This window comes from Coregonus clupeaformis, unplaced genomic scaffold (genome assembly GCF_020615455.1).
Source record: "Coregonus clupeaformis isolate EN_2021a unplaced genomic scaffold, ASM2061545v1 scaf0489, whole genome shotgun sequence".
Lineage (NCBI taxonomy): Eukaryota > Metazoa > Chordata > Actinopteri > Salmoniformes > Salmonidae > Coregonus > Coregonus clupeaformis.
The window spans coordinates 126279-138990 of record NW_025533944.1 but is presented as its reverse complement, the minus strand read 5'-3'; positions in this window follow the sequence as shown (position 1 = coordinate 138990).

Sequence of the window (12712 nt, the reverse complement as noted above, 5' to 3'; positions counted from 1 at the left end):
GCTCTGTTTTTATGTACAATGATTTGATTGATTTGATTTTCAGAAGATGTTATGAATTACAATTCAATGCATTCATATTTTTTTAAGTGCAATGTTTTAATCTTATATATTCACATTAATCATGATGTATGCTGTTAATGTATGTTGGTTGTCATTCAGAACCATTGAAATGTTTTCTCAATTGATTCTCTGTCTCAATGTCATTTTCCTCAGTATCATGGAACAGGTAGTGTTACTTACTTGCTAATTGAACTATATGGGCCGGTTTCCCGGACACAGATGAAGCCTAGTCCTAGACTAAAAAGCATGTTCAATGGAGATGTCCAGGAAACCGGCCCTGAATTTGACATCTTTTATTCTCCCGTACTGCTCAGTCAAGCAACATTAAACCTGTCCAGCAGGTGGTGCTATTAACCAAACAATAAAAACATCAGCTATCTTGACTTGTCACTCAGTATATCAGTAATGTTCAGAATTGTACTTTAATATCATTGGAGATTGATGGTTTATTTAATCCACTACCCAGAGTCAGGAACAGATGAAGTTAGGTCTGCTACTGTTCAGTTATTAATTATGATTCATGGTGATGGGAAATAAAAAATACATCTAGTAGTAGTTTTCCTTTGCTATTTATTCCAAGGTGTGTCTTTACCTTGTAAATGGATTGTGTTGAAGCTGGCATGTGGTGTGGATGATAGAATAGAGTGAATAGAGGAGAGAAGAGAGGAGGAGAGGAGAACATAATATAGAAGACAGATAGGATAGAGAGAGAATTCATACCCAGGGGAGTTACTGGCTCTGGCCCAAATGACACCCTGTTCCCTACGTAGTACACTAGGCTACTTCTGACCAGATCTAAAGTAGTGCACTACATAGGGAATAGGGTGGAGATTGGAGATTTGCTCACTGGCATTAGAATATTAGACTATCATACTGTAATGTTAGTGGTTGCCTCATTAGAATATTAGAACATCATACTGCAATGTTAGTGGTTGCCTCATTAGAATATTAGAATATCATACTGCAATGTTAGTGGTTGCCTCATTAGAATATTAGAACATCATACTGTAATGTTAGTGGTTGCCTCATTAGAATATCATACTGTAATGTTAGTGGTTGCCTCATTAGAATATTAGAATATCATACTGTAATGTTAGTGGTTGCCTCATTAGAATATCATACTGTAATGTTAGTGGTTGCCTCGTTAGAATATTAGAAAATCATACTGTAATGTTAGTGGTTGCCTCGTTAGAATATTAGAAAATCATACTGTAATGTTAGTGGTTGCATCATTAGAATATCATACTGTAATGTTAGTGGTTGCCTCGTTAGAAAATTACAGTTTTTTACCATCACTTTGGCACTAATTTCAGAACCTTGACGTCATTTTTCAAAACTCTAGACACAAAACTCACAACCAATGATTAAAATGCACATTTTTCAAAACTCTAACACATTTTCAATTGCTTGGATACAATACACATAAAACTAAGATCATTTGTTCATTTAACAAAAATCACCTGTTCAATATGACACAACTTAACATCAAAGTACTACTATTTCAAAAGGCAATTCACACATTACATTTCAGATGAGTGTCTATTCATTTCATTACAATTATCCAACTATCAATTGATACAACTGCTCAAAATGATAAGTAACTGTTGCATTACTCTTAATGCATAGTTGTATGGAAACAGACAAACAATATTCCATGTTTAGATCATGAAAGTTTCAAGATAACGAGATTCATTGTCACCAATTAGCGTGGAGCATGAACCAATTAGACTACATTATCTATGGATGTAATATTTAATCATCATTCTTTATCAGACACCGTTTCTATGGTCCCATGTACCACCTTTTCAGACTATTTACAGTATTGACAGTACTGCACTGTATGGATGCAGGCCCTTGTAATTGCTTATCCAATTCTGCCAACTCGTTACTGATGATTGAGTTCACTTTGTGGAACGAGTATATAAAGAATTGATGGGATCCACTTGCAACAACATAGCGATACGTACTGTAACATGGAGCCGGCAGGTGATCCAGGTCACAATAAAGGTCAAGCAGTGGTGGGAGGAAGACGTGTTGGTCAAAGGAATGGCAGGGGACAAGCACCACTTCTGAGAGGTGTTCGTGGGCCTCGTTTGAGAGGTGTGGGGGAATGTGGTAGAGGACAAGGCCAAGACATCGGCAGCAACAGTAAAGAGTGCAATGAAATCCGAGCAATAGTTGTAGACCATGTCATAAATCATGGCATGACAATGAGTGAGGCGGCTACAATGATACAACCAAACCTCAGAAGGTCAACCGTGGCCTCAATAATCAGAACTTTCCGCAATGAGAACCGGTAAGTCGTCAGCATGCACTAAACATTATGCTACTCTCAATTGTCAAATGACTGCATACCAATGTTATCACAGAGTAGGTGATGTGACCAAGTGTCTTCTTACTGTAATGTTCCCTGTAGAATTGAGACTAGGCCAAATAGGGGAGGCAGAGGCAAAATTCTGACTGACCAACAAGAGCAGGCTGTGGTCGATTTGGTTCGGGCAAGAAATGATATTCGCCTTACAGAAAATCGCCAGCATATCTTAGACAATGAAGATATGTTTAACAATGTGGAATCCATAAGTTTGCCGACCATTGCACGCATGCTGAAAAGGCACCAGGTGTCTTTAAAACAACTATACCGTGTGCCTTTTGAAAGAAATGCAGACAGAGTGAAGCAAATGAGTACTGAGTATGTTCAGGTATGTTAATTTTCAAGATGGCTGTTGTAATAAAATTCCCTAATAATTCTACATTGTACAGTAATCAGTAAATCTATTTCCAAAATGTATTTTTAGAGGGTGATGGAGCTGGATGCTGATGACAACCATCACAAATTCATATATTTGGATGAGGCAGGCTTTAACCTGGCCAAGACAAGGAGAAGAGGTCGGAATTTTATTGGCCAGCGGGCAACCATCCAAGTACCTGGACAACGTGGGGCCAACGTTACCATGTGTGCGGCTATATCAGAAGATGGTGTGGTGGGACGCAGACTTCGTATTGGATCATATAATGAAGCTCTCCTTGTAACCTTCCTTGATGAGCTCGATCAGGTCTGTAGAGCTGATGGTGTGACCTATGTCATTGTGTGGGATAATGTCAGGTTCCACCATGCTCATATGGTGCAAGCATGGTTTCAGGCCCATGCACAATTTACCACCCTGTATTTACCCCCATACTCTCCTTTCCTTAACCCGATTGAGGAATTTCTCTCCACATGGAGATGGAAGGTTTATGATAGGCGCCCTCATGAACAAGTCACTCTTCTCCAGGCCATGGATGACGCATGCAATGACGTCACGGCAGACCAGTGTCAGGCCTGGATTCGCCATGCCCGAAGGTTTTTTCCAAGATGTTTGGCTAATGAAAACATCCATTGTGATATAGATGAGAACCTGTGGCCAAATCCACAAGACAGAGTTGATGAAAATGTAGAAGTACAGTAATCACTCCTATGTTTTGCTTTTTACAGTACAAGCAAGCAAGTTGAGGAACACTGCATTTGATGTTTTACAGTACTGTATTGTTTTTCATCAATATATTTCAGATTTTGTTCAATGATTCCACTGTGTCTGTAGTATTCTCTCTATTACTGCAGTACTTTTACAGGGATGTATTTACATGTAGTACCATAATGAAACATGTATCACTTATTTTGTACTACAATATTTAATGATTGTTCGTACAATGACACAGTGAAACTATCGGTTGCTTGTGTGTGGGTGATCTAAATTAACGTTTCATTGGTATTTCACAATACATTTGTTTTTTGAACCAATGATTGTGCAAGTGCAAGAGTTCTTTTAAAGATATGAATGCACAATGCAATGTTTTGAACAGCCTGTGTTACAAGTGATGACCGTTTTGTGTCTAGAGTTTTGAAAAATGACGTCAAGGTTCTGAAATTAGTGCCAAAGTGATTGTAAAAAACTGTAACAGTCTTCCAATAGGGCCATGATCTGGTTCAATTCCCCTTTTTTAACATTATTGTAAGAAAATACATCTTTAGACATAGCATATTGTTTGTAGCCTGGTCCCAGATCTGTTAGTGCTCTTGCTAAACAGATGGCATGATGGCACATACAGACTGACACTCAGGCTTCAGACTTTTACTGTCTACCTGATCACCTCTTGGCTGTTGCAATCCTCTGTAAATGTGTCTCTTTTTCTCTTGATGTAAACTGTAGTACTGGCAAACCAGTCAAATCAGAAACTGGGATCATTGTTGATCCATTTATGATCAGATGAGAATATTTAAATCACCCATGTACATGCATGAATACAAACAATTCTGTATTCTGAATCAATGTGATCTTTCAAAATAAAACTCATCATCATGACATTGGAATTGCTCTGTTATTGAATTGATTGACACAATGAATCAGCTATTTTCAGTCATCTATTTAGCAGTATATCCACAGGGGGAGGAAGTGCAGGGAGATGCCTCTGATATGACTGGGTGTCAGGTGGAAGGAGATCACAGAGCCTGGAACAGAGAAGAGAGGAAGACTGGGAAGAGAAAGAAGCATTCATTTGGTTCAAACGTCTCTTGTCTGTCTCTAATACACCAGTAGGGGGCATCCTAACCCTAGCTTCCAGAGTTCACAATACTATCCTCCATGTTGGCAGTTGGTTCCAACACTCCACATTCTAACTTCATCTCAACTACATATGGTGTCCATTGACATTCGAAATCTCCAACCCAGTTTGTCTCTGTGTACGAACAATGTAGCAGCAATAGGTGTGTCAGAAATACGTGCTCAGCCAGCCCCAGTAGGATGTACTGGGGAGCCAGCTGGAAGCAGGCCATGGAGGACACCTGGAGCACCTTCCCTGACAGGGCCTGCTCCGTCAGAGGATAGCCCTTCCTGTGGACCTCAGACAGGCCCGCTACCAGGACAGACTGGGCCGCACACACATGACCCAGCACTGAGAGAGGAGGGGAGGGGACAGGGAGAGAAACAGAGAGAGAGGGGGAGAGAGACATTAACATTGACTGGCTCATTGATGTGGATGGTATTTGTGTGTGTGTGTGTGTGTCTCTGTGTGTGTGTCGTGTATGTGTGTGTGTCTCTGTGTGTGTGTGTGTGTGTTTGTGTCTGTTTGTCTGTTTGTCTGTCTGTCTGTCCGTGTGTGTGTCTGTGTGTGTCTGTGTGTGTGTGATCTCCACATTAATCTAGGTAGCCATAACCAAATCAGTTAGTCACTGAGAGACGATATATCAACACAGAGATGGGCAAAATATACTGTACATCAAAAATGGATCTTGTTAAAAATACCAGATACTCTAAAGACTAATGTATCAAACTAAAATACAAAATACTTTTGTAGTTGTATGTAGATAAAATACAAATACATACAGGTAAATACATTTGCTAGTATACACCTTCACTACAACAACATTCTCAGTGACGGAAGAAAACAGCTTTTATCTTTCTATGACTGTGATATGAGATTGTTAATCTACCTTAGTTGAATGTACTGATGGTAAGTCTCTCTGGATATGAGTCTCTGCTAAATGACTAAAATGACAATGTAAAAATGAACAATTGCAAAGCACACTGGGTATTATTATTGGCCTTCTTTTGGGTGCAGAGCTCATTATTTTAATACCCAGCATATTTTTCAAGTGTTCTTTTTTACATGTATATTTAGTTCATTTAGCAGACGCTCTTATCACACCATAGTGCTATCAGACTTCTGATACCAATGCAGGGTGAAAGCGGGGCCACAAGATGTGAACCGCTATAAAAAATGGTATAGAAAAGTATTTTGTATTTTCAAAATACATTGGAGTGTAGTTCATCCCAGCATAATTCAAATGACTAAATACTCAGAAGTAATTAATATATGTATTTCAAATGCATGTAACATAACTACAAACTATCTCTGCCGACTACCAAAAAATCTGTCACACTTCCTTATCAAAGAAACCACACCCCCTCTACATACAGAGTACACATTTTTGTCATTTACTAGTCACTTTATCAAACCATAGTGCCATCAGACTTCTGATCCCAATGCAGGATGAAAGGGGAACACAAAATGTCCAACCCCTATAAAGAATGGTATAGAAAAATATGTTGTATTTTACAACAACAAAATGTTTTTACAAATTACAGGTCTCAAAAGTATCTTGTTCCAAATACATAGGATTGTAGTTCAGGCCAGTGCAATACAAATGACAAAATAGTCAAAAGCCATTGAAATATGTATTTCAAATACGTATAACAGAGATACTGCCCATCTCTGTCTCCACATTATCTTCTGTAACATGTTGAAGGGAATGCCTGCTGTTGAAGCGTACTCCACCCTAAAGCCACTCTCCAATTAGGGCCACATCCTAGTTAAGCAGTACACCTTGCTGCAGTCAACTCTCTATGCCCGTTTGGTGAGCCACCATGCGGCTGGTGGGTCTCCAACCCAGCCACTATCTCAAAGACTATGGACCTCTTGATGAACTCTTTTGATGTAGTTTTGATTGGTATGGTGGCCAAAGACATTTCAGTTATAGTTTTGACTTAAAGGGATACTTCAGGATGTTGTCAATGAAGCCCTATATTTATTTCCCCAGTCAGATGAACTTGTGGATAACATTTGTGGTGACAGAAATTGACTTAGGTACAAGGTAATTAAGTAAGATGACATACAGTTAGTCTTAAAGGTACTAAACGTAGTTATTGTGTGAAGAAGATATAATGAAGAAAACATTCTGCCAGTAAAACTTCATTAGAACAGTGTGTCGCACAAGTTCCTCTTTCTGGTCCTCTGTCTAAACCAACTGTTCTAGGCGGAGTGCCAAAACAGCTTCTGGGTGAGGGGCAGCATCCTGTTGTTGATCCTCTGTCTAAACCAACTGTTCTAGGAGGAGTGCCAAAAGAGCTAGGTGTTAGGTGAAGTTAGGTGAAGTTAGGTAAGCCCAAGGGGCTTGAGGCTGTGGTATGTTGTGATTGTATGTTACCGCTCAGCTGGTGGTTGACGAATCATTTGTTTTATGTAACCGCTCATTACAATTCCGGAGGGACCTCGTGGTAGCATAAATTTAGCAAACAAAATAATTTTACGACACGGCGGAGGGAGAAATGCTAAACGTGGCCTGCTAATAATGCTTCATGCTTCATGCTAATGCTAATGCTAATGCTAATTTATTCATGCTACATGCCAAATTTGATGCGGGTTATGTTCGATATTTTTTCCTTGGTGGTCCATTGGAATGGGTCGAGCCACCAATATCGTGTTTAGATAGTTTGGGTTAAGTGCCTGATGTTTTGTGAGCTCTGTTAAGTGTTATTGTTTGTCTATAAGGGTAAAGGAGAGGAGGTATAGCGGGACTGCTAATGTTCTGTTGTCTGGAGTGAAGAGAGCTGAGAGAGAGCTACTTCCACTGTGAAATCGTAGTGATGAATGTACTGCGCATGCGTGTGATTTTACGACACTAGAGTGACGTAGGGGTAAATAGGTCACTCCTCTGCTATACTCTTCTGCGGGGAGGCGCAGACGAACGAAGGAACAAAGAGTTAGACATTTAGAGTCTAATGGTGTGTTTTGGTTGTTACATCGGCTGTCGTTTGAAGATGAAACAGTTTTCTTGAGTCCTATTGAATTGATAAATTAGAGATATGTTGACGGATTAAAATAAATAAAATAAAATGTTATTGAGTTACTTATAATAGTCCTGAGTTAAGTTTTTGCTTATTTTTTAGCGCAAATGTGACTAGAGGAATATTGAATGGTTGAAATAACTCAGTGACTGCATAAACTACTAAATTCTTGTCTGTTTGTTTGTTCTTTTGTCATATGAGAGACGGTAGAGAGCGGAAGTGCTGATGTGTACATCATGTGACAGGGTGTGACGCGACAGAGTCTGCTGCAACAGGATCAAGTAAAAAAAATCAAGGCTAGTACTGTTTTGTTTACAAAACCTTCCCCTACAGGATATTTGATGTTATGACAATTTGACAGGGACTTGGCAACAGACTGATCAATTGATGTAATTGCGTATTGGACTTTTTGTGCATGAGTGGGTTTGATTAGAGTTGTGTTGGGAATCGAGTACTGACATTATTCTGTAAGATTGAGGTAATTGGATGCTTATTAAGCAATGGTTTTATGAGTATTGTAGTGTTGTAGGATTAGAAGTCTTTATTTTTTGGATTGCTCTGAAGTTGACTACTTGCATTTAATTTCCTGATTGGATGTGGTAAGATTGCCACTAATCAATAATTTGGTAAAATAAAATAAAATGAATAAGTAAATTGATGAAATAGATGAATAAATTAATTGATTAATTAATTAATTTGGGGAAGAAGAAGAAAAAAATATAGAGAGGAAAATAGGGAGGAAGCTATAGGCTATATAGTCTAAAATAGAAATAATTTACAATAAAGGAATATAAAATAGTTGTTACAAGGGGGAAAAAGAATATCAGGACTATGAAGGTAATTACACCTGTTGATATAGTTGAAAATAGTAAACATTGCAATACCATTAACTAAAAGTTATCTGGAAAATGGAACAAAAGTTGGCCTGACATTGAACAAACATAGCTAGTAGAGGGACTCTTAACCCTGACGTCATCAACATAATGAAAGTGCTTCTGTCAATTCATAAAGCAGATCAAAAGAAAGGGAAAAAAGGGGTGATGGATGTTTGAAGAAGAAGAATACAGGAGATTCGAGTTCTGATAAAAGCAAAGATGAAGACAGCGATAAAGAGTGGGAGAGTAAAGGTGCTTCATATTCAAGAGGATTTTATTCAACAATGATTAGTAAAGAAGAAATAGAAAGAGATATAGACCGATGCGTATCATGCCTGGATAAAGCGAATAGTTTAGAAGAAGTAAAAGAACTGGAGGAACAACTCAAGAAGCTGAAGATACAGAAGAGAAGAAAAACTGCTGAGAAAAGGATCCCACGAATTGGAGGAGAAAAACTAAGAGGATGATGGAAGATGATATTTCGAGGACAGAACTTAGAATATAAGCTTTTGAAGAATACCGATATGTCAACAACAAGAAAGAACAGGACCAAGAAACTCTCAGAAAACTCAATCAAATACAACTGGGGGAGAAGAAGAAGGAGAAGAAAAGCTTTGGTTATGAAGGATCAGAGTGAATCAAATCAACAATCAGTGCTACAGCTTCAACTGAACAAGGTCAAAATGCAATTGTACCAGCCACAACTAGAGGTAAAAGTTGTTTCATATCCATAGATAGTTTCTGGAAAGAGGGAATTTCAGAGGAAGATAAAGGAGGCAAGTGAGGATCATCTGGAGGACAGGTGAACCCTTAAAGGAGCAAGGATTCTAGAGTGCCTAGAAGATCCGAAGGGGGGTGTCAGCTGGTAGCACCAATTAGGGAAAAATATCAAACAATTGAAGTGAAAAAAAGGACTAGGAGAAGTGATAGTGGAAAAGCTTTTATCTGTGTTCAGCCTAAAGAGGTTAAACATCTCACTATGTAAAATTAACTAATTAGGATAGGGATTTGAGGGAGTAAAATAATTGATTACTCTTAAGGAACCAACTGAGATCTAATATAAAAATCAAGAAAATGTAAATACTCATGTTGGTATCAGAACATATAGCTATTGCATTGTTGGGAAGAGATGCATTGTGTAAGTTAAACTGTACAATAAGATGTACACCAGACGGCTGTCTGGTAGAAGATTATAAAATAGTATGGTTTTTGGGAATCATATTTGCTTGAAAAGACAATCTGTCTGAAAAATAATGTTAAAAGGGGTGACTGTTATTCTTGGTTACATTCCTACACCAAGAGGAGAATGAGATTTCAAACTAGGCTAAAAGATGTTCAATCGTTTGCCAAGTCTGTGTGTAAAGAAGTCAGAAGCAGGTGGGGACTTCCCGATCACATATTCTAATATTAGTGGTAAGGGATTTTGTGAATAAATCAGTGAAATGGGTTTTTGAAAAAGTTAGGAGAAAAGTCAGATTAAAAAGTTATGAGAACTAGGGTTGAAGGAACTCTAGGACAGTTAGCTACGTTTCAATGTTAGTTAGTAGTAAGAGAGAGAGAACTAGTGGTGATAGATGGAAATACAAGTCAAGAGTTCAAAGCCTTAGGGAGAATGGATGAATTAACAAAAATGACATCAACACTTCAGCCTATTATAACGACAGCTATGATATTGAGATGGGTTGGAGTTGTGATGCCTGGAGACAACACTCAGATGCTGTTGTTGACTGTTCCTGATCTGGATGAAGATGGACAAGTCGGACTGGATGGAGTATTGATAGATAAATATCCTTTTTGATTATTTGATCATTTTTCTAATGTGTTTCAATATTAGTGTGATTTTAGTATTTTGTTATGAATCAAAGGGGGGAAATAGAATAATGTGATTCATTCATATATCATTTATATTCTTAGTTGATATTGATGTTTTAATTTGAATGTGTTGTTTTGCAAAAGATACTGTTTGGTCTTTTATTTTCTTCCAGAAGCATATGGGGGAATATGTAGAGATTGAAATACTCAAACAAGGACAATATGAAGGGACAATATGAAAGGACAATATGAAGGGACTGGAGGAGATGGAACAAGGAAGGTGTGGAAATGTTCAGAGTCTATCATCGAAGATGCATTGGAAGTCGACACTGCTTAGGAAATGAAGTGTAGTGGACTACATTCCAGTGTCTGCAATGAAATATACACATATTTGCATGTGTAATACATAATTTGTGTCATATTCTTAGGTATTAATTTTTGTAGAATGATATTTGATGTTATTGGATACATGTGGGGATCTTGGATGTTTTTGTTTATTTCGTGGAAGCTTAGGGGACATGGAGTCTAGGCAGGGATAGAGATAATCCACAGTAGGGTCCGATGGGTCGACCAGCCTGAGTGGACATTTTAAATAGTATTTTGTTTGCTGGGGCTTTCATGTGTATTTAATTGCATCATAGTTTCAAATGCATTGATAAAGATGTATGAATTGATCTGGAGTACCTAGGTGGTTGCCTGGGGCAGAGGGGCCGTGAGAGAATTTCACTGTCTTGATTGATGGATGGATATTTGGAAAGAAGGCTGCCAGACAGGTTTTTCGCTCTCACACTTCATAAAGATTTGTTCATATTTCATAGTAATGTATTCACACTCCATAAAGATTTGTTATATTTCATAGAAATATATTTACACTCAATAGAAAAATGTTTTTGGTTTATTGTTAAAGATACTCAATAAGATAAATTGTTACTTGTCATAATCCTATTCTTTTTGTTTTCGAGACTTTTAGTTAGTCTCGAAGGGGAGAAATATGTAGTGTATGGAGAATTATGACTTTGCTAATGTTTTTAAGTGGAACCTGAGAGGATGTTTATTCAGTTTCAGAGGGAGCCGTTTTAGAGTGACACCCCATAGAACAGAGGGAGTCTGTGTGTTGTAGACAGGGGATTGGTCAGTATGGAGAACCCCCATATTTTTGTAAAGATTATAAGTATGGGCTAGAGACAAAGAACATTAGAACAGACTTATTCTTTTGGGACTCTGTTCTCCGGATGCTATAGACATCTGTAAACTTATGCTGAAATCTTGTGATATGAATAAAACTTTTGATCAAAGCTCAGTATAAGCGGACTCCTTTGTTACAGCATAATTAGCAACATTAACTCGACACTACATAACCAATCAGCATTCAGGATTAGACCCACCCGTTGTATAATGATGGACTATTACTCTCATTACCCAGAGAGCTTCGCTGAAGGACACTACTGCTAGTCAGGTGATAACTCACATTAAGTCATTCTTTGCTCGTCATGGGGTCGCAGAGGTAGTCCATACGGACAACGGTTCAGCTGTTCAGCTTTCAGTGATTTTGCTAAACTGTACGGGTTCAAGCATGTCACATCCAGCCCACTATACCCACAGTCTAATGGGTTAGTCGAGAACGGTGCCAAAACAGTGAAACTACTGCTTGAGAAAGCTCTCAACTCAGACAGATCCGAATCTAGCTTTGTTAAACTACAGGGCTACTCCACAAAAAAATTGTCTGTCTCCTGCAGAGCTGTTGTTCAACAGGAAACTCAAAACTAGGTTGCCAGTACTCCTAGAAACAGAGAAGCATGACAAGGTGATTCTTAACCAACGGAGAGAAAAGACTGAACAGAAAAGGTACTATGACAAAGGGTCCAAGGTGCTCAGTGCACTCAGTCCAAATGATAGGGTGAAAATGCGTGATGGGAAAACATGGAGCGCTGAGGCCCGTGTGGTGAAAACAGTGGCAACCAGGTCATGTGATCTAATGACACCTGAGGGAGTTACATACAGGAGAAACAGGAGACACTTGTTACATGTACCTGAGTGTGAGCAAATCATCAACGACCTCAGCCACCCGAGCCACGGCCTGTTCACCCCGCTACCATCCAGAAGGCAAGGTCAGTACAGGCGCATCAAAGCTGGGACCGAGAGACTGAAAAATAGCTTCTATCTCAAGGCCATCAGACTGTTAAATAGTCACCACTAGCTAGCCCCCGCCCAGTAACCTGCCCTGAACTTTAGTCACTGTCACGAGACGTCTACCATCCGGTTACTCTACCCTGCACCTTAGAGGCTGCTGCCCTATGTACAGTGAGGGAAAAAAGTATTTGATCCCCTGCTGATTTTGTACGTTTTCCCACCGACAAAGACATG